We start from the raw sequence: 26,248 nt of genomic DNA on the forward strand, positions 1-26,248 counted from the left end.
TATCTTCTTTAATTTTAGTTTTTGCTCATGGCTTTATTATTTTTTCCAACCTCTTTAGGTTTAATTGTTTGTTTTTTTTAATTTTTGAGATGGATTCATAGGTCATTAATTTTTAGCCTTTTATCCTTTTTTAAACATATATAAGTTAAAGCTGTAAATTTTTCTCTGAGTATTGCTTTAGCTTCATTTCACAAATGTTTATATGTATGTCGTATTTTTGGTATTCTTTGATTAAAACTATTTTTTATTTTTCTGTATGATTCCTTCTTTTATCTACATTTAAAGTATATTTCTTGATTTTAGGTATATATTTTTAGATATTTTTTTCTTTCTGTTGCTAGGAACATGGTCAATATGATGCTAATCCTTTGTAATTTGTTGAGACTTACTCTATGGTTCAGTATGTTGTTAGTTTTCTTAAGTAGTCTATGAGAATTTGAAAAAATATACATATATACCCTGAAATTATTGAATTTAGTATTATTTATATGTACAGTAAATCAAGCATGTTAATCTTGTTGAAATTATATATATTTGTACTTATTATTCTGATTGATATATCAAGTACTGAGAGAGGCGTGTTAAAAGCTTTCAGCATGACTGTGCACTGTAGTTCTCTCAAATTTTGCTATATATGTGTATTTCTTTTCTTGAGGGTATGTAAGATTGCATATATTTTTAGAATTGTTAGGTCCTGCTGAGGAATTGAGTAATTTATTATTGTGGTGACTTTTTAAAAAAATAAATTAGTTTATTTTTGGCTGCATTGGGTCTTCGTTGCTGCACATGGGCTTTCTCTAGTTGTGGCGAGTGGGGGCTACTCTTCATTGCGGTGTGCAGGCTTCTCATTGCAGTGGCTTCTCTTGTTGCAGACCACAGGCTCTAGGCACGTGGGCTTCAGTAGTTGTGGCACGCGGGCTGTGGCGCATGGGCTTAGTTGCTCTGCGGCATGTGGGATCTTCCCAGACCAGGGCTTGAACCCGTGTCCCCTGCATTGGCAGGTGGATTCTTAACTACTGCGCCACTAGGGAAGTCCGTGGTGACTTCTTTAATCTACAGAATTTTTTTTTACTTTCAGGTCCTTTTTGCCTGATTTTATTAGAGCTACAGCAGCATACTTTTAGTTGCTATTTCCCTGATTTTTTTTTTTTAAAGACCTTTTTACTCATGACTCATTTGTCTCCTTATATTTTAGGAGCACTCTCTTAAAGCACTGCATAGATTGATTTTTTTAAAACAATATTTATTTATTTATTTGGCTGCATCAGGTCTTAGTTGCAGCATGTGGGGTCTTTGTTGCGGCATACGGGATCTTTCGTTGTGACGTGCGGGTCTTTTTTGTGGTGCGTGGGCTTCTCTCTAGCTGTGGTGTGTGGGCTTAGTTACCCTGCGGCATGTGGGATCTTAGTTCCCCGACCAGGGATTGAACCCACGTTCCCCGAATTGGAAGGGAGATTCTTAACCACTGGACCACCAGGGAAGTCCCCCATAGATTAATTTTTTTTTAAGCCAATCTGATCTGATAATCTTTGTCTTTTAACTGCAGCTTTTAGCCCATTTACATTCATTGCAATTACTGATAAACTTGGACTTATTTTATGCGTTCGTTTTCTGCCTTTTCTATATTTCTTTTTCCTTTCACTCCTTGCTTTGCTCTGAATTGATTATTTTTTCTCACTTCATTTTACTCTCAGTTATTTTAGAAATTATGTACACTATTTCAATCCTTTTGATGGTTACTCTGTCAATTTTATAGGAACTTACCAAAGTCTAAAGTTATTTAGGAGGAGAAGAAATACATTGATTAATACAAAGAACTTTGAACACAATCGCATCATTCTCATTCCCGTTCCTTATGTTATATCTTAATTCTGTTGTTTAACTGCAGCAGTTATTATAATCATCATCTTCATTACTATTTATCATTTATTATTTTAAAAAATTATGATATAACTTTTGTTTGTTTAGATTTGACCATGCATTTCCCCATTTTATGCCCTTCATGTTTTCTTGTATCTCATACTCTCCATCTTGGATTATTTTCATTCTACAAAATCCTATATATTCTTTAGAGATTTCTTTACCTGGAAAGATATTTTTTACTGTATTAAATTTTAGGTTGACAGTTTTCTTTTAGACTTTGAAGGCATCATTCTAGTGTCTTGAAGATTCTGTACTGTTGTGGTTGAAATATCAGCTGCTGTTTAATTATTTGCTTCATTGAATGTAATGTGTTCCTTCTCTGCCTGCTTTTAAGTCTCTATATTGTTTTCAGTGTTCTGAAGCTTTACTGTGATGCATCTTAGTTTAAATTTCTTTTTGCATGTCTTTCTCAGATTTACCAGTTGTCATTTTATCCCATGTGCATTATTATTTGCTTTTCCTTTCTCATATAAACTTTTTTACTGAACCATTTGAGTACAGGTTGCATACAGCATTTTGCCTTAAATAATTCAGTTTATATTTCTTAAGAATAGGACTGTTTCCTTACATAGTCTCAGTATAATTATCAATTTCAGTAAATAAAGCATTGGTACAATACTTTCGTCTAATTACTGTCTGTATTCCAATTTTGCTAGTTGACCTAACATTATTCTTTATTGCATTTTTTCCCCCTCAATACAAGATACAGTCTAGGGTCAGGTACTACATTTAGTTGTCTCTTTTTAGCCTTCTTTAATCTGGAACATTTCTGTGGTCTTGTCTTTTAACATTGGCATTTTTAAAGAATACAGTCCTCATCTCCTTCCCCACCCCTTTTTCTGAGATGGAATGTTTCTCCTTTGGGGCTTGTCTGATGTTCATAGTTATATTGAGGTTATGCGTTCTTGGCTAGGATGCTACATAAGTGATGCTTCTTCCTCAGAGTATCACATGCTGAGACCTGTAATATCCATCTGTCCCTCATTGATGATACTAATTTTGATTATCTAGTCAAGGTGTTATCTGGTTTTTCCACTGTATAATGACTGTTTTTTCACCACTGATATTAGTAAGCAGTCTCTAACAGACACTTTCAGATCATTCAAGCTGCTTGTTCATCATCAGAATTTCTCCCACTGTTTAGCATTCATTGATGATTCTTGCCTGATCCCGTCTTTACCAGAATGGTTATAAAGTGATGATTTTTAAAAAATTCTACCACTCCCTCCAAATCTTCCAGTCTTTGGTATTCTAATATAAGTAAGAGCTGTTTTCCTTTTTTTTTTTTTAAGTTATCTATTTTATACATGTTAGTGTATATATGTCAATCCCAATCTCCCAATTCATCCCACCACGACCACCACCCCTGCCACTTTCCCCCCTTGGTGTCCGTACATTTGTTCTCTACATCTGTGTCTCTATTTCTGCCTTGCAAACCGGTTCATCTGTACCATTTTTCTGTATTCCACATATATGCAATAATATATGATATTTGTTCTCTTTCTGACTTACTTCACTCTATATGACAGTCTCTAGGTCCATTCATATCTCTACAAGTGACTCAATTTTTTTCCTTTTTATGGCTGAGTAGTATTCCATCGTATATATGTACCACATCTTTTTTATCCATTTGTCTTTCGATGGGCATTTAGGTTGCTTCCACGACCTGGCTATTGTAAATAGCGCTGCAGTGAACATTGGGGTGCATGTGTCTTTTTGAATTGTTGTTTTCTCCGGGTATATGCCCAGTAGTGGGATTGCTGGGTCATATGGTAATTCTGTTTTTAGTTTTTTAAGGAACCTCCATACTGTTCTCCATAGTGGCTGTATCAATTTACGTTCCCACCAACAGTGCAAGAGGGTTCCCTCTTCTCCACACCGTCTCCAGCATTTATTGTTTGTAGATCTTCTGATGATGCCCATTCTGACCATTGTGAGATGATACATCATTGTAGTTTTGATTTACATTTCTCTAATAATTAGTGATGTTGAGCAGCTTTTCATGTGCCCCTTGGCCATCTGTATGTCTTCTTTGGAGAGATGTCTATTTAGGTCTTCTGCCCATTTATTGATTGGGTTGTTTGTTTTTTTAATATTGAGCTGCATGAGCTGTTTATATGTTTTGGAGATTAATCCTTTGTCCATTGATTCGTTTGCAAACATTTTCTCTCATTCTGAGGGTTGTCTTTTTGTCTTGTTTATAGTTTCCTTTGCTGTGCAAAAGCTTTTAAGTTTCATTAGGTCTCATTTGTTTATTTTTGTTTTTATTTCCATTATTCTCGGAGGTGGGTCAAAAAAGATCTTGCTGTGATTTATGTCAAAGAGTGTTCTTCCTATGTTTTCCTCTAAGAGTTTTATAGTGTCCAGTCTTACATTTAGGCCTCTAAGCCATTTTGAGTTTATTTTTGTGTATGGTGTTAGGGAGTGTTCTAATTTCATTCTTTTACATGTAGCTGTCCAGTGTTCCCAGCACCAGTATTGAAGAGACTGTCTTTTCTCCATTGTATGTGCTTGCCTCCTTTGTCATAGATTAGTTGACCATAGGTGCGTGGGTTTATCTCTGGGCTTTCTATCCTGTTCTGTTGATCTATATTTCTGTTTTTGTGCCAGTACCATATTGTCTTGATTACTGTAGCTTTGTAGTAGAGTCTGAAGTCAGGAAGTCGATTCCTCCAGCTCAGTTTTTTTCCCTCAAGATTGCTTTGGCTTGTTTTTTCCCCTTTTAAAATTTATTTAGTCAATATAAATTTATGAATTCCCATTTTTCCCAGCAGTCTTGAGTTCATTACTATACTTAATTGTTTTAGTACAGTTGTCCTACATTTGACCAGTGGTAGATATATCTAAACCGACCCCTGTGTCCTTGTGTTCTTATTATTGTTTTGAGCACTCTCCTACTTTCTGGCCTTATAAGCAATCATTTTATATCTACCCTGCCTTCATCCTGGGAACCATAAAAAAAAATTCTCTTTTCTTCTTTTGCAAAACTGTCAACTCTTTTTAAGATTCTTCTTCTTCCTAAATATTTAAACATACTTATTTTAAATTCCATGTCTGAAATTCCAATATCTAAAGTATTAACATTGATTAATGTATCTGTTCATTGTATCTGCTAGCTTTCACTCACGGCATTTGTTTCCTTAACTTGTTCGGTGATTGATTGTGAATTGCTTATTTTTCCTGGAACTTTATTTGTAAGAATTCTTTAACACCTGGAATAAACGTGGCTTTGACAGGCATTTGATTCTTTCATTTCTCTGTCAGAACTACCAATGTGGGACCTTTTTATAATCTTGGATTGAAGTTTTTCAGACCACTACATGTAAATTAAGGCTTTAAATCTGTATGAGGGTTAGCTTGTCATGATGAATTATCAAAAGAGTATTTTTTTCTCCACAGTAATATTTGAGATGGGAAATTTTCATTGAATTTTTACTCAAGGGGCATAATAGCTCATTTCTAATTCACCTGGCACTGAATGTGTGGGTCTTTCATGTCCAGTTCTGTTGGGAAGTCTCCTGTTAGATTTCTTGTAGGTGGGCCCTGTGCTTTGCTCTTGATCCCTAGATTTATGAGGACCTGAAACCAAGGCTAAATTTCAACCCAGCTTGGTAAATATTCTTAAGGCAGGAACTAGAATTTTTTTTTTCCTCTCTTTGCTATATTTTTTGGCCTGAATATTGCTTATTATCTGACTGTGGATATAAATTAGAAGGGTATTTTAAAATTCATTTTATTTAGTTTTGTCATCATGATCAGTTCAAGATTAAGTTTGGTACATAGTCTCCCATTTCACAAGGCTGGAAATAGCTGTGTTCCTACTAAAACGTTGGTGCTCTGCAACCTGAACCAAAATATTTATCTATAAAAGTCAAGTAATTGTGTTCTTTTCCTAATAAAATAGTGTAAACATTAATGGAATTTAAATTATTTCTTCCATTTCTTTGCGCATATGCTTTTAAACATACATTAGATTGTTCTTCCTTCTTAAGAGGGATTAATATTTCATTATTCTATAAAGCTCTACAAATAGCTTCTTGTTTTACAGAGAGCATCATGAATTCCAGGTGCTTTGTAACCAGATCGAGTTTAGCAACTGCTCGTACAACCAAATTTAATCATTGGCTGTTCTTCCTAAGCACCCAGTGCTTTCCTGCTTCTGTGACTTGTTCTCACTGCTCCCTATATGTCGAATACCTTCCATTTCTACATGTTCCACTCCTTTCTACATGTCACCATTCCTTTGGCAAATGCTTCAAAAGCTACTGCCTCTGTAAAGCTTTCCTTTATTCTTCTCTTTTGACTTTATGAACTACTTTACTAGTTTGTAAGGTCCTTAAGAACAAGTTCCACAAACATGTTATCTCTGTTATATCTTCTGCAGTAAAGTATTCTCACAGATAAGAGTAAATGGTTCTTCTCTATCTGTTGAATGAAATGGGCAGATAGCAACATAATAGGATAATTGTACTTTTGCCTCCTGGACCATCTCAGCCTACATGTGCTTTAAATCCTAAAACTGGTTTGTGGTATTTCCGTTCAAAGGGTCTTGACCCTCTCCCTTAGCATAACAGTCCTCCTCATAACTCAGAAAGAAGCGTGGCTGAGCTGGGCTCAGTGGAACCTGATCTTCTCCACCTGCCTTCAGGAATCCTGCGATTAAACACAGTGGGTATTCTGAACCAGAAACCACTTTGTAGGCTTTTAAAAAGCAATGGTTAGAGACTAACCATAAAACAGAATTTAAATGACAAAACAAATAATCTTTCCTTTTCTGTTTCTCCTCTTCCTGTGATGTTCCTTTTGACATTCACATTCCAAACCAAAGCCCTGCAAATCAATGAGGTAAATGCCTGCCCTCCTTTGGCAGGCAAGGCTTTCCCTCGGATGTATTTTATAACTTTGGCTGATGTGGGAAGAACTCTTCTTTCCAGAGGTGGTTTCATGGTAAATATCCTTCAAAAGCTCACATTGTACAGTTTAACTTCTTCTTTATTGTTTTATTAGCGTTGCTTTGGGAGGTTTTATTCGTCATTTCAGCTGGCTTATGGAAAGAGACAGAACTTTTATGCAGCTAATTTGATTATTGTTTTCGTGCATACTCAATCATGCTTATCAAAAGCACCATTTACCTTGTGTTGTCAAAACTAAAAAGGTGAGCGTAAACCATTTTCCAAGGGTTTTTAAGACTCTTAATTGTATATACTGAAAGAGGGTAACGCTCAGTTTTATTAAATGTTAGGTTATGGTTATGGTTTCATGTGGAAAGAACCAGCCTGCAACTTTCCCCCAGGTTCAACAGCATTTTCTGCTGAAAACTTGAGAAGACTTAAGTGTATTGGAACTAGGGACTGAAACTTTATCTTTCCCTGAATACCAGGGTTGCTTTGTTATGGTGTTTCCATTTGTGGCATAATGAATGTGTAGCACGCTAATGATGTGGTCTCTAGGTGTTCCCCTACTACTCAGAGCGCTGATAATGAGCTGCGAGTAATTGGTATGAGTCCCAGAAGATGAATTCTGATTACCTTTGTGGGGCCATTCCACTCCGCTCCCTTCCTCCTTGATGTTTCTGTAAAGAACATTTGGATTTTGAAGAGAGTGTTGTGTATTTGACTTTTAATTAGATTTGCAGTATGTTGGGTTAATAAACTAGGGCTCCCTCTTCTTCAGCTTTTCTGAAGGGATGTGTGTGGGTGTGACACGGTGGGCTGTGGGGAGAAGTGAGGCTCATACAGGCAGCAACGTTGGTGCTCTTCCCCTGGTGCCTTGGTGGTGAAGGCAGGTTTATAGTGGTTGAGGGCCAATTTCATCCCATGGTCCATCATCCACAGATGGCTCCCAGTCGACCTAGGACCTGCCAAACTTGCATCTGCTCTGTACAGGAGGCAGCCTCAGAATGAAATATGAGACTTGTCCATCTTTGTGTCTTTTGGTACTCAGAAAACATATCGTCTTGGTTGACCACACCCTTTTACTAGGATTTACAGGGACAACTTGGCTTTTACTTGCTCCCTTTCCACCTCCTACTGTTTTGTTCCCACTTGGGTGTGTTTTTCTCCTTTTCTGTGTGTTGAGACATTGCCTTCTCTGTCACAGCTTTCAGATCCATCAGGCATAGAGAGAGGGAGTCCTTGAGCATCTGTAATCTACCCTGGCTTTTAATCTGGAGGAGAGCTAAGGAAGGGGAATCACCTCGCAGTCAACCCACAACATGGTCTCTGAGCTTTTACTTTGTTTAGAGAGTCACAACACATCTCATAGTCCCTAGTATGACAGATATAGTCCTCTCCCCTCCTTGTAAGAAAAGTGGACATCTGGTCTCTGCTTTGGTCTCCATTGTTTTCCAGTGACCTTTCCACTTAGGTCTTCTTTTTAGACCTGGCCCTGCTAGCCCCCAGCCCTATAATTTGGGCCCTGCTCTTTTAAGGGCAGGTCTTCCAGATGAGATGTATGCTACAGTTCTGAGAAATCGTGTTGCTCTGTGCTTCCTGTTGTAGTTCTCCACCTTCTTTGATGCCCACTCATCTCTCTCCCTTCATTCTGACTCACTTTAGAGATCATAATTAAAAAAAAAAAATCATAGGCCTTACCTAATAGGCCAGGCTTTTCTCCCTGCTACCGAGATAACCGTGTGGCTGGACCACCCTTCTTCACACCTATCCTACTATATTGTGAGCACACGACTACTCCTCACCTGTGAATCCAAAGATCTGGCACCACCCTCCTGCATCCTCGTCAGAGTGAGCGCGTAGGAATTGAGGTAGGCGGAAAACAGGAGAGAGGGCAGAGGTTTCCCACTCACCCCCACAGGGATTCTTTCTTGGCAGAGGTAGGCTCCAGTCTAACTGCTGGTCAGTGTGGGCTGAGACAATGTGGCATAGTTGTGGCTCTGCGTCTTGTGTGTGGCGGCCGCCCCGTTTTTGTTTAGCAAGCTGCTGTGCCAATTTACTATGCGTGTTGTTACATGTTCTCCTCTAATTTGACTGCCACTTTGCTTCAGCGAGACGATGATTGTTTATGGCAGGGCTGTAATATGTTGTCAGCACAGGTTACTCGCTACTTGTTGGCAGTGGCCTAACATTGCCTGAGACATAGTGTCACTGTGAAATGGTTTGACAATGTTGAGACTGTAGTTACGTTGAGCAGTAACAACTGTAGAGGTCGAGAAAGGGCATCTAAGAGGCACTGTGTTCGTAAGGCAAAGGCGGAGAGGGAATACTAAGTAGGACAGCAGCAAATGTCATCAAAGAGCTTCATTTTCACACAATTTTCATAATTCGGTTTGTTTTCTGTGAACAGTGTTGATTCAGCTGCTGCTAGGGAGTAGAAACACATTTCTGAGTTAGAAATTAATTTTGTTGTGCGTGACCCTGGCTGTCGTTCTCTTTCTTGAGCACTTTTAGAAAGTCCTCAAGCCTGCTGAGGAATACAACTGGCTCCCCGTTGCACGTGTGAGGCAAGGAATTCATTGGGGCACCTTCACAGGGTTTCATTTTTGGAGCGTTTATCTAATGAGTGTCTTACTACCCTGATGGACCAGGGTGCAGCCCACTTTATGTTGTGTGAAAATGGTATTTGTGTTCTTCCTTCTTAAGAGATTCTCAGGACCTGCCAAGCATGATAACACAAACATGTGATGACAGTAGATAAGGTAAACTTTAAAAGTGACTAGAAATCCCTGTAGAGTCTAGGACAGAGTGACCCTAACAGGCTTGCTGACCCTTTTAAGACTTTGGAGTACATTTCATATTGGTTGCTGGTTCTTTTCCCAGGAATCTGGGAAGCGAGCCCTCTGCTTTGGGGAGGCACACCCACAAGGAGACCCCCCTCCATATCTCCACATAGGGATGGTACACAACACCATCCACCCTAGGCTCCTCTGCAGTTCGGGACGGCTTGGTTGTCTCATTTACTACACGTTGCCATGCAGGAACTCACTCTGCCCCGATTCCTTTCCCCTGTAATCTTACAAGCAGTGTGGGAAAATATTGTAACTCTTAGTAATGACATTTTCCAAGTATGGGCTTCTCTGAATGCACAAAGATGGCAAAATGTACATTCTCTTTGTAATGCAAGAAGCCAGAACCATTTTGATGTTGACATGCCTCCTACAGTTGCCAGAGAGCCTTCCTTCTGGTACTACACACCTTTCTTCCTGAAAGCTGTAACCTCCAGGCCCTCCCTAGCCCCCTTCTTCTATTTCATGCACAAGTCCCAAGCCTGGACCACAGCAGGCTTTTTTTCCCGTTTCTTTTTATTGAGGTATAATTGACCTATAGCACTATGTTCGTTTCAGGTGTACAACATAATTGTGAAATGATCACCACAATGAGAGTAGTTAACATCCGTCACCATACATAGTTATAGAATGTTTTTTTCTTGTGATTTTTTTTTTCCCTCTTTAAAAAAGTTCTCAAGCTTGATCACTGATGTATGCTGGTTCATCAGAAAAGCAGAATGTAACTGAATTGACGATCAGTGAGTGACATCGAGCATTGCTCATGATGGTGTCAAGGACCTGGCCTGCCCATTGAGGAGGGATTCTATGCATTTTGCCAGATTTTTTGCCTGTTGATGCTCATGTCAGGTCCATGGTGCATATTGCCAGTCTTTGACAGAATAATGCATCAAACCTGATGCCAGTCTGCCTAGCAGATGCCTTCTTGTTGTTGACCACTTCCTATCGGGATGAGCTAAGAAGAACGACTACTAAGAGTTAGCTTTTAGAGGACTTTTCTGCAAGTGCTAAGTGTTGACATTACTTCAGTTTGAATCAGATCATTTGGAGCTATCCTTTCATTTGTATCTTGGCCTCATGATATTGGTGAAAAGATATGCCAACTAGTTTGAGTGAAGTTCAAATAAATATTTTTTAAGTGTGGATATGTGGAGAAGGAAAGGGTCCCAGGATCATAATTAAAACCCTGGTTAAAACTGTAAATCGAGAGATTTGTTCTAATTTAGCATTTTCTTATAAAGTTTAAATATTTTTTTCCAGTTAAATTTCTTATATATTTACCCTACAACCCAGCAATTCCACTCTTAAGTATTTACCCAAGAAGAATGAAAATGTCTGCCTGCACAAAAACTTGTACACTAGGGTTCATAGTAGTTTTTTTCATAGTAGCCAAAAACGGGTGATAAGCAGTGTCCGTTAATAGATGACAGTTATGGCATGTCCAGGTAATGGTTATTACTAATCTCTAAAAAGAAACGAACTACTGAGGTGCACAACACCATGGATGAAGTTTACAAACAGTGTGCTGAGAGAAAGAAGTCAGACACAAAAATGTATGTTCTGTACGATTCCACCTTTGTGATATTGTGGAACATACATGATAACAGAAAGTATACCAATGCCTACGTGGGACCGGGGGTGGGGGCATTGGCTACAAAGCAGCGTGAAGGAACATGGGTGATGGAAGTGTTCACTCTTGATTGCAGTGGTGGTTACGTGTGTGTGTGTGTGTGTGTGATGTATTTATGTATTATACCTTAAGTATGATAAAGTTGATTTTTAAAATACATTTGTGCTAATCCCACTTCTGCTATATCAGTGGGAACCAGTGAAAATATTAGATGTTCTATCTTTATTCTCCCATACATAAATTCTTTTTTATATATATATAAATTTATTTATTTACTTATTTATTTATTTTTGGCTGCGTTGGGTCTTCATTGCCGCGCACGGGCTTTCTCTGGTTGCGGCGAGCAGGGGCTACTCTTTGTTGCGGTGCACGGGCTTCTCATTGTGGTGGCTTCTCTTGTTGCGGAGCACAGGCTCTAGGCTCGCGGGCCTCAACAGTTGCAGCACACGGGCTCAGTAGTTGTGGCGCACGGGCTCCAGAGTGCAGGCTCAGTAGTTGTGGTTCATGGGCTTAGTTGCTCTGCGGCATGTGGGATCTTCCCAGACCAGGGTTCGAGCCCGTGTCCCCTGCATTGGCAGGTGGATTCTTAACCACTGCTCCACCAGGGAAGTCCTCCCATATGTAAATTCTAACCAAGCATTTCTGTCACAGTTGGAACCGTTGATGTAAATATCAGTTCCTCCAATGGACTAAGCTGGATCCTAATTAATGGATCCAGTAAAAATTTTGGATCCAACTTATTCCTTACTGTTCTTATCATTTCTGATGCTTGAAGGCTTGAATAGGTGACTTTTGGATTCAGAGAGTACATCATGAGTCATTTAGTAGGAAATCAGAATCCTGGCCTCGGGAGCAACACTTTGTGCGTGAGTGGCTTTGACAGCCATTTTGTTCTCTAAATAATGTTTGATAGGATTCATTTCTTCATATCATCTGTCTGGCTGATAGTTTTTTTCTATTAACATTTTGGTTTTCAAGTCTTCTTCCAGTAAAAGACACAATTTGATGCTCAGGCTTTTAATTTTATATTAGTGAGAGTAAGAAGGCATAAAGCACATAGGATGTAGTACATTTAATTAAAAATATTTCACTAAGTAAAATATTTTGAAAAATTGTCTTTTTTAAATAATCCACACCCTTTGAAAAGCAAGTGTTAGAATTCTATGATTAGTGTCTTTAATAATCAGTTTCTTATTTGTTGGTTTAATTTTTTTTTACATGTTTCATTTAAATATCTGAAGTTTTAGTTGATATTATGAACTTGGGTTTCTTGTTTTTTCCTCATATCAACCTTGTTTTATATGTCAAAGAAAAGGTAAGGTTTAAAATTTGTTTGAAGTATGGCTATATTCTCAAAAAGGTATGGTATATAAAAATGAATTTTATGGTGTATATGTTTTATAAATGAAGCAAGAAAATTTATAACTGTCTTATCTGAAATCTGTTGGTAAGATATAAGTTGCAAAAAAATATTTCTGATAAGTGATCTACGGAATTAAAAAATATTTTTATGCTACGATGCATGTTAAGGTGATTCCAGACAGGCCCCTCCTTTACAACTGGCCGCAGGAGAGTTACAGTGTTAGCCCCTGCATTTATAATGAGGACAATTCTGGGTCATTGAGTGTCAGATATGGTGTCCCTGGGCCCTACTGTTATATTTATATCTGTGGACATGGAGTATAATGATAGACAATTTGTTAAATTTATCAAGTTTGGAATCTTCTATAGAAATTAACTTGACAAATATACATAAATTGCATTAAATACCATTAGTTCAATTTTACCCTGTGTATTTGCATACATGTTACCTCTTAGAAATATACTTAATAAAAATACAGCATAAGGATTTTATTATGACATACTCAACTGTACACTCTTTAGCAGTGGCAACCACCTAAAATGGTTGTCCATCAGTTGGAGTTTAACAACTGAATATTTTGGGCCAAATAGCAAGCTGGAGTTCTTATTTAATCTCTGTCTTATATTGGGCTATCCATTATGATATCCTTGGGTCAGTACAGTACATCTTATGTTAAGTTTTTTCTGTAATGAATATTTATATTACGTAAATGGGAAAATTGGTGGGTTCCCTTGGTAGAAACATGATATTGGTATTTTTAAAGTAAACTTAAATAAGGTCAGAATTTTTATCCTCTAGAGAAAATTTCACATCTGATTAAATAGTTTACATAAACTTAATCTTTTTCTGCTAGATGCATTATAATCTCAGATATTATTCATGTAGCTATTCCTCTGTGAACCATAAAATGTTCATTTTTTCAAAATGAATATGAAGCTCAAAGCATTAGTGGTCTTAAGAGCATAAAAACTTTATTGCTTTATGCTTAACATTTTTCAAGTAACTTTGGAAAGCCGAAACAAATTTTGCATTTAGATTAATGGAAGATATTTTCCACTTGAAGGAACTGGCAAGGGAGCAACAATAACAAAAATCCCCCAGGGTTAAAAATGTAGTGCTTTTGATGCTTACCAGAACTGTGTTAGCAGAACAATCATTTCTCAGCATGGAAAGGTATCATAATTGGTCTATACGGTGGCAATACTGAAAACGAGTATGCCTCAGAGAAAGCTAATATGACTCTACTTAATAATTTCCTTCAAGAGCCTGAATTTGAATGTGTATTCCACCCAGCTTGAGGCAAACAATTTGTTCCTATAGGTTCTAGTGGAAGTTACCAGGGGGTCATGCAATTTATTTTTGTCTTGAAGTTTTCAAAACTGTGTAGAACTAAAGACACATTCACTTGCATTGTTCCACTAGTAATTTGATCCAATTGGCAATTCTGCTTTCTCTTCTCCCCAATTCTATTATGTTGGAAGAGGAGAAACATTCATAAAATATTGTGACAAATAAATTCTTCCTGGAGATGTTACCTCTTTGTGTTTGAACCTCTGGTTCACTCGTGAATGTTTGCATTCTTGCTGCTGGCCAAAATAGACTTGTGTTTTTTTGTTGTTGTTCTTATGGGTCGTTTCTTAAATGCAGTATTATTTGTCCTTTTCACTAAAATTACCTAGTTTTCCAAATTGTTTCGTTATACTAAAGTTTTTTGCTGTGGGGCTAATTTAAAGCCCCACCACAGATGAGAAGGGTCAATACATGAGTATGTGAGCAATGTATAGGAACATTTTCTTTTCCTTGAGGAATTGACAGTTTTAGGAGGAATGTGTCTATATGTTAGAGGATGAGGATACAGAGATGAGCAGGTGTCAGAGGAATGACATGGTCTCTGCATTGCAAATACCAGTAACGGGGCTAAGGAAAAACCAGAAAATATTTCTAGGGAGGGTAAGGGGTGGTTACACACTTCTGTTTCTGTTGTTTGATCCCATACTTTTAAGAATTGACAATACTTTGAATGTTATGTTGTCTTAAACTCAAACAGCATGTGGACTCTGAAATCACACCAAACCTTAAATTTGGGGACATTGCCCTTTGGTTTAATCCATGTTCCCCAGACATATCTATTCCTTAGGATTAATGGGTTTTTTTTTAATAGTATTTATTGCCTTTGTCTGAGAATGGTTATGGCTTCCAGTCCTTATATCTAAACACTCAAGGATTAAAAATAATTTTTAATAATCAGCTTTACTGCTAATTCTTATAGCTGAAACAATGAATAAGAAGAATGGGGAAATTAAGGTACACGGCAGGTTTACAGATAGCCACGTTGGCAAAGCATGGCTGTGAGGATGTTCATATTGTAAATCTAGTACCTGTATGAGAACAACTATGTTTGGCTAGTTTCTTGTGAATTAAGTACACACTTCGTCTTTTTTTTTAATGTAATAAACTAGTGTGTTTTCCTAAGTGACTGTTTGCTTAAGAAAAGTGAGTAGGATAGTAAGGAATTTAATACTAGAATAGAAAACTAATCACTGAAGAGGAAAAAAATGTGGTGTCTTTTCTTCAATCCCTTCTTCTCCTGAACTTTTTAAATCAATTCTCCTAATGAGAAGCCAAGTGGCATGCCAGTCTTTTCTTGTTCATTTTTCTCATTAGCTCTTTGCCATCTCTTTGGTTTCTTTTTAGTTGCTTTTCTGTATGACTACTTAATGAGGAGAATGTGTAAGATGCAGGGTGAGCAAAGGGAATGAAGGTTCGTGGTCCACAAGCAGAATATTAACCCCTGAATGATAAGGATATTGAGTATTGACTGTGACTGAAAGTATTATATTGGTCTTATTTAAGCCTGACCACTGACAACCACTTGAGACATATAGTTTTTCTTAACTTAAATGTGGTTTATTTCAGAAAAACTACCATCAAATGCCATTCAAATCTATTATGACAACTTTAACTTGTTAAGTAAGCAGAATAAATCAGTTTCTTTCTCAGATCCACGTCAAATAAGGCTCAGGTCCACGTAAAATATGCAGTTTGCAACTACAGCATCAGTGGTGTCCTTTGGGTTGTGCAGTATACAACCTGAAAAATTGTATGAGGCAACCCAGTAATTCCATTCCTAGGTATATACCCAAGAGATTTGAAAATGTATATTTCTAAAACACTTGTTCAGAATGTTCATGCAACATTCTTCAGAATAACCAAAAAGTGGAAACAACCCAAATGTCCATCAGCTGATAAACGGACAAACGAAATGCGGTATATCCATGTAATAGAGTATTATTCAGCCATAAAAAGAAAAGTACCGAACCTTGAAAGCATTATGCTGAGTAAAAGAAGCCAGACACAAAAGGGCACATATTGTGTGATTCCATTTATATAAAACGTCCAGAATTGATAAATCCATAGAGTCTGAAAGAAATTCATGGTTGCCAGTAGCTGGGGGAGAAGAGAATGGAGGGTGACTGCTTGATGTATGAGTTTCCTTTTGGGGGTTATGAAAATGTTCTGGAATTAGATAGTGGTGATAGTTGCACAACCTTAGAATATACTAAAAAACCCAGTGAAATGTACAATTTAAAATGGTTACAATGATGAATTTTATGCTATGTGAATTTAATCTCAGAAACTGGTACTAGAAGAAATAAAATAAAATAAATGTATCCAATGGGGACTGACTGTAAATGAGTATGTGGGAACTTTTTGGGGTGACGGAAATATTGTAAAACTAGGTTGAGGTGATGGTTGCACAATGATATAAATTTATTAAAACTCATCAAACTGTACGTTTAAAATGTGGGTGAATTTTATGGAATGCATTTATACCTCAGTAAAGTTGGTTAAAAAAAAAAAAACTGTATGAGGCAGTAGTGAAATCAGAGCCACTGTCTGAATTTTAGAAGTATCAAAGAAGAGCTTTCAAAATGTGAATTTATCATAAATAACTTTTGGTGGTATTGTGTTTCCTTTGGTTTCCCAGGACCCTGAGGTGCAAAAACCAATCATCATTTCCATGCTGAATTACTTGCTTTGGAACATAGCCATTTTGCAGATGGCCTGCTTGTCTGAAAGAGGGCATGTTTTGTCATACCAACTCTGATTTCTATTGTTGGTGACACATTAATAACCGAACTACTTTCCTCGGTGCAGAAAAGCCGCTTCAGTGAAAATATTTGCAAATCAAATTGTATCTTCTTTTTGTGCTAGGTTGTCCTCAAAATCTCTGATTGGCTTGTTACAGACATCCCTACCTCAGCTTCTCTGTCCTCTTTTTAGTTTAAATATCTGTATGCTGTACCAGATTGCGTTATGAAATCCTCTTGCACTTATTGCCGTTTAGTGAATGGAAATGGCATTTCCTCGTTACCAAAGATAAACTCTAAATATTGTGATTTTGCCCCCCCCCCGAATTATACAGTAATATATTCAAAAACCTTTTCTCCATAGCCTTATTTCTCTGAGCTGTTTTTTCCTGAACACTGACACCAGATGCAGTCTGCATGGACCTTGGTCCCAGGGACATCTTGTCTTCTCCCCCCGACGGGGAGATTACAGGAAGAAATGCTTACTTCTGTTGTAGATAATAGGACATGAATGGGCTTTGGAATGCCTTTTCCCTTGAGCTGGGTTGAGAGAGGAACAGAGGCAGACAACTCCATGGCCTGAATTTCGTTAGCTGTGTGACAATGAGAGAGATAAGTAGATGTGACAGTTATGAATGATCCTCTGTCATGCACTTACGCGTTCAGACTCAGATAAACTGACACTGCTGTCAGACACCAGCTATGGAGAGCTGAGACCTCTGATGAACCTTCTAATATGGTAAATGGGAGTCTTAATTCTTCATTAACTGGAAAAAGGAGATTTGGCCATGTAATTTTCTCCTTGCTGCCTGTTTTAAAGATTCCAATAACCCAGCATTTACAGTTGACTAGGCAGGGATTGCTTCCCCCCCCCCCCCACACACACACACACTTGCAACATGCAGACTGTGAAATCTGAGGAAACGCCGCTTAAACCCAGACTTATTGCCTTGGTTATCTTTAATGACTTTGAAATGTATTGGCCTCATTATGGAACAGTGCAGTTATCAATTCCTCTAATTAGGTGATGTGCTCCCATAAGAAATTTAACATTAAAGCACAAAACTGAACTAGTTAGAGGCATCCAATGCAGGCAACCTCAGTTTAAGTGGTAAATTTAAGATACTGTTTCTTTATCAACTCTTTTACACCCTACTTCTGACTTCTTGAACACTAGAGTGTGGGGCATGTTTTCTTTTTCCTTAAGGATTACATCCTTATATCACACCTCCAATACCTTTTATGACATTTGAGTGCTTCTTGATAGTAAACTGTGATCTCACCTTGTGCTAAATTGAGCAGGAGCCTAGGGAAGGGAGGAAGTGAATAGATTATATTTAAATGCTCTAAGTATCAACACATCTCCATTTCTCAGTATTTATCTCGTGGTTTGTTACTCTTTCTTATAGAGTTAAAATAGAGTGTTATTCTTTCCTGTCTAATTACAAAAAATTTCCTTTCTGTAAGTAGCTTAGCACAGACTTTTTTTTTTTAAGGTTAGGGCCATTATTTGTTTCTTATATAGTGATGCTATTTCAATCAGACATGTTTCAGTTGCATTTCTAGAAGAGGGAGATGAGGTTTCTGGGTTTAGGCTGCAGTGAAGGGATGTTAGGTATCTTAACTCTTCTTTACCTCAGTCATCCATCTGAACAACAAAAATAATTGTAGCCTCCCCTTTGGGGAAGCTATATAGTTTAATTAGTGTTTTCTAATAACTTGTAAATCCTTAGAGAAAAATTAACAAATAAGTGTAAGAAATTACCTTTGGGGTTTGTTTATTATTATTGCTATTATTATTGTCCTCGTTATTACTACATGGAACTAGTTATTCTTTTAAGTTGGCTACTTGAAGATGTGTTTCAGATCTCATGGAGTGAAATTTACCTTTAATGTGACAGTGCTCAAATCAGAGAGTTATACTAAACATAAAAATATAGAACAGTAATTTCTGTAAAATACCTGGCACTGTTAACAGTAGGACTGTTAACTTTGTCCCCTGCAAGAAGATTCAGTCCCAATTAGGAAATGTCAGACTGCAAACCTTAATCATCTCCTCTCAAATGGACATTGAGGAAACCTTCCTGTGCATGTACCTATGAGCATAAGTCTGTTGAATCTGTTCAATGATAATATTACATCTTTCTGAACCAGTTTTTATCCTTAACCTAGATTTGCTTTGAACCTCTGCAGTGTCTTTGTGTGAGTGTGTGTGTGTGTGAGTGTGTGTGTGTGTGTGTGTGTGTGTGTGTGTGGTATGCGGGCCTCTCACTGTCGTGGCCTCTCCCGTTGCGGAGCACAGGCTCTGGACGCGCAGGCTCAGCGGCCATGGCTCACAGGCCCAGCCGCTCCGCGTCATGTGGGACCTTCCCGGACCGGGGCACGAACCCGTGTCCCCTGCATCGGCAGGCAGACTCTCAACCACTGCGCCACCAGGGAAGCCCCTCTGCAGTGTCTTGACTACTACATATAACGGCAGTGATAGCCAGACCCGTCCTGGTGTGTGGCTTTTTACAAACCCTCTTCTCATGGCAGGCAAGGCCTTGTTGGGGCTCCACTCCTCACCCAGGCTCAGACTCGAAGAACAGTCCTGCCCCTTGCTGTGGCACCTTCCTGCAGGTCTGGCCCTTTCCTAGTGCTCTTGTTCTCTTTGACATGCAGGTTCCCGGTGTCTCAGTATATGCCTTGATCACTCCCTACTATCTTGTTCAGGACCTCCCTTCCAGGAAGTGGGGCCCTGATCTTGCCACAGGTGGGTGGCAGGAGGACCCACTGGCTCCTAATAGAGTTCTATGAGAATCTGGAGTTTAACTGCCTAGATTGAAATTTTCGTTCTGTCACCTGCTGTCTGAATGACCTTAAGCAAGTTATTTAACTTCTCTGTGCCTCAGTTCCCTGTCTGTAAAATGGAGATGATAATAGTGCCTACCTCATCAAGGTTCTTAGAGAAAATTAACTTAGTTAATACATGTGAAACACTTAGACCAGTACAGGTCACATAAGTAAGCATTAATAAATGTCATTTGTTACTGCTTTTGCTTCTGCTGCTATCATTTTACCATTTCTCCTCTCATAATCCATAACAATAAACCAAGCCCTTTTACTCTTGATGGATCTATTATTCTTAGCATTTGAGCCCTACTACTTGCTATTTCCTTCCTTCCACTCCGGTACTCATGTTACTATGTGTGAAATTGTAAATGAAAACAGAATTGATCACCATGATATAAAAGAGCCCTGGAATCTACCAGCACGTCCTTTCTCTCCTTCTCCCCTTGATCCTAACTATCCTGTCTAGTCTTGAGAAAAATCTTTTGTAAGGTAAGCCATTCATTTTGAATTTAATAAATATGTTCATTGGGTTGAATATAACAAGTCATATTCTTTGGAATAGAAAGATGAATAGGGCAGGTCCCTGCTCGCAAGTAACAATAATAGCAGCAGTGACAATAACAATAATAATAATGTTTTTGACTTCACAGAGGGTGTGATGTTGGAGTTAGATTTTGAAAGATGAGTAAAGGTTTACCAGGTAAAAAGAATTTAGAGCATTCAAGGCAGAGACAACAGCAGGTGGACAAGGTGGTGTGGCAGTGAATGCCAGTCCTGACGCGTACACGTTGAGCCCTTATGAGGGTGAGGTTCAGGTTTCAGGAGGAGGGAATGAGATTAGAGAGGGATGCAATGGCCTGGCACAAAAACCCTTTACACCATGCTGAGGAGTTTGGACTTAATCCTGTGGGCCGTTGGGAGCCTTTGAAAGATTTGCAGCAGACCAGGGTTCTGATCTGATTTGCCAGCTCATTCTAATGGCTCTGTGGAAGGATGTCTTGGAGAGGGGCTCAAAACTGGAGCCGAGAGACATGTCAAGCAGTGTTTCAAGTGCTAACTATCCCCTCCTGCTTCTCCTGTTGCTAAATAGAGTGGAGCAGGATGATATGTGCTTCTGAGAGACGGGTGTTTGAGCCGACTTCCCAGCAGTCTCTTGAGTACGTGGAGAGGGTGCGTGGAGGAAGACACATGATCCTTACGCTGCCCTCTTCCCACCTTAATCTTTTAAAAGAGACAGGAACAAAGCTCCTATCACATTGGAGTTGACTGAAGACAGAAGTCCTTGAGCATCCTTCTTCTAAGTACTGGAAAGGCTGGTGCTTGCAAAGGAGAGGAGATTAGAATAACACCCTCACTGCTCAGTGAGAGGTCAGGCAGACCCTCACACTGGATGGTTCCATTCCAGAGCCTCTCCTGACAAGTGCCACAAGCATCCGATGTCCTTGGCTTCTCTTTTGTGTTGCTTACCCTGTAGCCGTTAAGCATTCAGGGCATTCTGTGTCTTTCTTTCCCCTCAGTTGCTTCAAGAAGATGAGAATTTGCTAAAAAAAAAAGTGTCAAGAAAGCTCTATAAAATGGCATTAAAAAAAGAAATCCCAAACTTCCTTCTTCGGAATGCTTCCCTCCAGTTGCCATTGTCCTTTTTGCCCCTCCCAAAGCCTTGCAAATTATTATTTACGTATATTATTGTAATTATTTGTAGAAAATCAATAGAATTTCGTGTCCTTATCAGCAATGATACCTTTCTGCCTCTCCCTTTTCATCCTCTCTTCATCCCTAGCAAGTTGTTATTTCTGAGGGTATTACTATCGTAATTACTTTAAGGAAATTGACAAAAATACCCCGACAGTTTCATGCCTCAGAATTATTACACAGGTTTAGGGGGAAAAAAAGATTTCTATATGTCATTGCCATGTTTGTTATTCCTAACTGATTCTTCCAGAAATACTAATCAAAAACGTCTCCCTCCAGAACGGCACTGTGGCGTTAATATCAACTGCTGTTTCTTTGAATGGGGCTGCGCAATCTTTCATCGAAGAAACACTCACCCATATCCCTGTCTTTAAAAACAGCAATTATGTGTAAATGCCTCCTGATTTATTTGAGCCAGGGCCACTGGCCAGTATGAGTCACCACAATTTACTGCCAACCGTCACTTTTACATGATAGGTCTGTAACAAATATCTACCGCATATTGTTAAATTAATCTTCCATTTAAAATTAATGGAGTTAGACTCCCCAGGTTCAATGTAATTTCGTGTTCACAGGCAGGGAGGGATGTGTGCTGCATACAGAATGAGACAAGGCCCAACGCCCTAATCTTTCATCACCTTGAACCTGGAGACTAGGACACGTCTCAGCACCAGCTAATGAGATTGAGCCCGCGTCTCTCCTGAGGATGCCGGCTCAAAGAGGCTTTTCTGCTCAGAAATAGCAGGCTCCATCTTATTTTAATAATTCCTCAGATATGACAAGTCTGATGTTATGTATGAAAGAGCCAGGCTTGAAAAAGAGATAAAATGAATTTTATATCATTACTTCAAACCTGAAGCCAAGGGAAGTGTGTTGCAGTTAAAAAAAAAAAAAAAAAGAGCAGGAAGCATTTTAGCTGTGAAATATAGTGACTGTAAACCAGGAGTCATCCTTTCATTTATTTTAATGCACAGTCACCTTAGATTTCTGTAATTCTTGAACCTTTTCATGCATTAATCAAAATAATGTGGATGAAAGCAGGAGCCTTGTTCAATAAACATCTAGATGAAAATATCAGCAGGAACATGTAATTCCTGATGGGACAGGTCACGTGAAGCCTCTCAAGTCCCATCACTTCTTTTCCGTGGCATCTTTTAAGAAGGCATTTTTCTTCTGTGTACCGCTTACTTACTATTTAATCTTTTAAACTTTAAAAATGATAAAGCCAAATTACACAGCGGTATTGGGTTCTCTGGTTTTCATTTCTTGATCCTTTTTACAAACTTGGTGACATTTTTTGTGTCCACAGAGAGGAAAGCCTAACAGAACAGTTTTCAGCTTTTAGGCATTTTGGCTCCAGAAGTTCTGGCAAATGGCTGCTGTTGTTCTTCAATTCTTAGAAATTAAACTCCAGGAACAATGGGACCCTTTTCATAGGTAGAGATAAATGTCTGAAAAGACAGTAAGTTGTAAAGGACAGGAAAGGCACAGATGAGGTAGACATCCTGTTTTGTTTTGTTTTGTTTTTTTCATTCTATGAGTTGAACTCTAACTTCAGTTACTTCTGATTATCTCAGAAAGGAATTCTAAGTATTTACACTTTGTGTCTGATTTATAATACAATATATGAGTCTAGAACTCTTCGCTTTGTGATTTGTTTTCATTTGGTCCCAAAGTAAAACTTCCGAAGAAGTAGGGTTAGTATTTTTCTACCTGTAGATGATGGTGATGGTGATGATAACTATTATTATTATTATTATTATACTTAAGATTACATTCTGTAACTTACAATTCTATTACCTCATAAACTATATTTCAGTAAACATAGGGTTAAAGAAAAAAAAGAAAACTGAAGTATAAGAATAAAGTATATTCACTAGTGACTTAGTGACACATGGCAGTTTTTTAAATTACATCATTTTGCTAGGCTATTTGTAAGGGAAGATTTTTAAAATGTTATTCCGTGTCTCCACTCGAATAAGATTTAGAAAATCTTAGTGGGATTTTAGAACTAGGTAAATGGGGAAAAATGATGAAATTACCTTAAAAATTGGGAAATAAAGAAGTGGATAATAGTAGGGACCTCTGTCTCCACGAAACTGAATTGCTTTGCTTCTTAATAGCCTCTCTTTTGTTGTCTTTATTTGTTGCATTTTCTACAGCAGGGTGCTTGGTGAGTCCCAACTAACAGATCACTTTTTCAGTCTTCCACTCAAGACATCCCTGCCTTAAGTTCTGTATATTATATTCTTCTGCCCTCTTTTTTATATCCTCACCTTCTTTCTTTTCCTTCTTCCTCCCCTCCCTTAAAAAGTCTTCTTATTCTGTGCTTTAGAAGCTTCATCTTTTTGAGTTTTCCCTTTTTGTCATAGAAGGAGAGGGCAGGTTGATATGCCCAGGCTTCAGGTCAATGATAGGTTTATAGCTCTAAGCTTTATAATCAGAATGGTGGAGACACAGGGGACCTCTGATCTAATTCATCCCCCATTTCATAGGCTTGCCATAGAGGCCTGACAAAGTTAAGTCTCCCAAAGACTAAAAACTACATTTTTTGGAAAGCAGTATGGTGCTTCCTCAAAAAAAGAAATACAGAATTACCATATGATCCAGCAAGTTTACTTCTGGGTGTAAACTCAAAAGAATTGAAAGCAGGGATTCAAACAGATACTTGTGCACCAGGGTTCGTAGCAGCATTATGCACAATAGTCAAAAGGCGGAAGCAGCCCATCTATCCATCATCAGATGAGTAGACAAACAAAATGTGGTATATCCATTTAGTGAAATATTATTCAACCTTAAAAAGCAAGACAATTCTGACACATGCTACCACATGGATGAAGCTTGAAGACATTATGCTAAATGAAATAAAAGAGACATAAAAGGACAAATATTGTGGGATTCCACTTATATGAGGTACCAAGAGTAGTCAAATTCATGGAGACAAAACTGCCAGGGGCTGGGGGTGGGGAAGAGGGTGAGTTATTGTGTAATGGGTATAGGTTCATCTTGGGAGGCTGAAAAAGTTCTACAGATGTGGGTAGAGGTGATGGTTGCACGGTAATGTGCGTGTACTTAATGCCACTGACTGTGCACTTAAAACTGATTAAAATGGTAAATTTTGTTATGTATATTTTACCACGATAAAAATACACACACACGTAGACATACATACATATCGTTTTTATGATCTGAGAAAATTTAGAGCAGTTTGTCTGTCCTCTACCTCCATCTCTGTAGCTAACATTTAGACCTTCCCTCAAGTCAGTTTCAGACTCGCCCCTCTGATGGTTTGAAGTGTTATGTTCTTCCTTTTCTCATTTCATTTTTTGTTTCTCTAACATTTGAGTACCTGCTCTTTGATGGTCACTGGAGATATAAATAGCTCAGAGCCTAAGAGGGATTTTGCAGGAAATATTTTAAAGAATATGCATATTTAGCTTTCAAGAGAATTCCCAGAAAATGTTGATTGTAAAAGAAACAGAGCATTTCATATTTGCAAAATGAATTTTGTGACCATGTCCTCCAGTTTCATAAATACTTCCTACCTAAAGCGATTTGTAGAATGTGGGTTTCTCAGTCAGGCCCTCCTGGTTCTGTAGGTTGACTAAGAAAATGCCACAAATGATTATGATAAAAGATAGAATAATGTAAGTATCCTAAGAGAATATTAATAATAGGCTTGATTTCAAAGAAAAGAGAGTTTATCAGACCATGTAAGGAACATTGGCAGTTGGCCTTTAAAAGATAGATAAGATTGCCTCAGGCAAAGATGGGGGGGAAGGACTGAAATGGATAGCAAGGAGGACAATAGGGTTTTCTTGGAGTCAGCAGTTATCAGTTGGCAGTGTGAAATACACTTGGATTTGTAAGAGGTGTGTTGGGGCCAGTGGTTTAGAGCTTTGAGGGCCATATTGAGTTTGTATACATATATATATATATTTTTTTGGCCGTGCTGCATAGCATGCGGAATCTTAGTTCCCCAACCAGAGATCGAACCCGTGTCCCCTGCAGTGGAAACACGGAGTCCTAACGACTGGACTGCCAGGGAATTCCCTTGTATACATTTTACATAGAGTTTGAGGGGCTCTTAGGATGGATCTGTCCCATGGACAACTGGATACTAAGGAGAGCAAAGCTAGAGTTGTAACTTTGAAGATTACCTCCATGGCAGTGGAACTGAAGCTTCTGGGTAGTTAGATGGTGAAGGTAGAGTAGGATAAAACCTGTTGAGCATTTCTTCTTTAGTGGGAGAAAGGTGATGTGAAACCGTGCACCTCAGATTGGGACTTGAACCTACGTGCGGGGACTCAAACCCAGCCTAAACCCAGGTTGGGACTTAAACCCATGCGGCTGGGACTCGAACCCGGCCAAAACCAACAGTTTTTTAACTGAGAGCACACACCTGGTTTCAGGACTTAATGAAGCTCAGGTTCTTGATGTCTCATCGCAGAAAGAATTCAGTGAGAGACAAAGTGATAGGTAAGATGTGGATTTATTTAGAGAGAAACAGACTCCACAGACAGAGTGTCAGCCATCTCAGAAGGCTAGAAAGGCACCAGGGTGTGGAGTTATCACTTTTTATAGCAGTGGGTAATTTCATAGGCTGTTGAGTGGGAGGAGCATTCCAGCTATTTGGGGGAAGGGGTGGAGATTTCCAGGAATTGGGCCATCACCCAGTTTTTGATCTTTGATGGTGGGCCTCAGAGATCGTCTGCCTCGGAACTGTCATGGTGCTGGTGGGTGTGTCATTTAGCTTGCTGATGTGTTACAGTGAGCGTATACTGAGGCTCAGGGTCTAGTGGAGGTCGACTCGTCTGCCATCTTGAACCTATTTGGTTCTAATCAGTTTATGTCGTGTCCTTGGGCTATGTCATTCTTTTAAAGTTTGTGCCCTGCCCCTTCCCTCCTGTTTCAAAGGTGCTGAGTTTTCAGAGAGGGGAGAAAAGAAGAGAAAGTCAGAATGGTAGGTAAAGGAG

The 26,248-nt window shown here is 38.6% G+C and overlaps 1 protein-coding gene across 5 annotated transcripts in view; it reads left to right on the forward strand.

Annotated features, from left to right (window-relative positions):
• The window catches only part of AUTS2 (activator of transcription and developmental regulator AUTS2), a 1,116,140-nt gene that overhangs the window by 617,416 nt on the left and 472,476 nt on the right, over positions 1-26,248 (forward strand). The gene's annotated exons all lie outside the window — the stretch shown is intronic.

Source organism: Delphinapterus leucas, chromosome 15 (assembly GCF_059928025.1).
Source record: "Delphinapterus leucas isolate spDelLeu-1000000601 "Yukka" chromosome 15, BTC_Dleu_Yukka2, whole genome shotgun sequence".
In the NCBI taxonomy this organism is placed as follows: domain Eukaryota; kingdom Metazoa; phylum Chordata; class Mammalia; order Artiodactyla; family Monodontidae; genus Delphinapterus; species Delphinapterus leucas.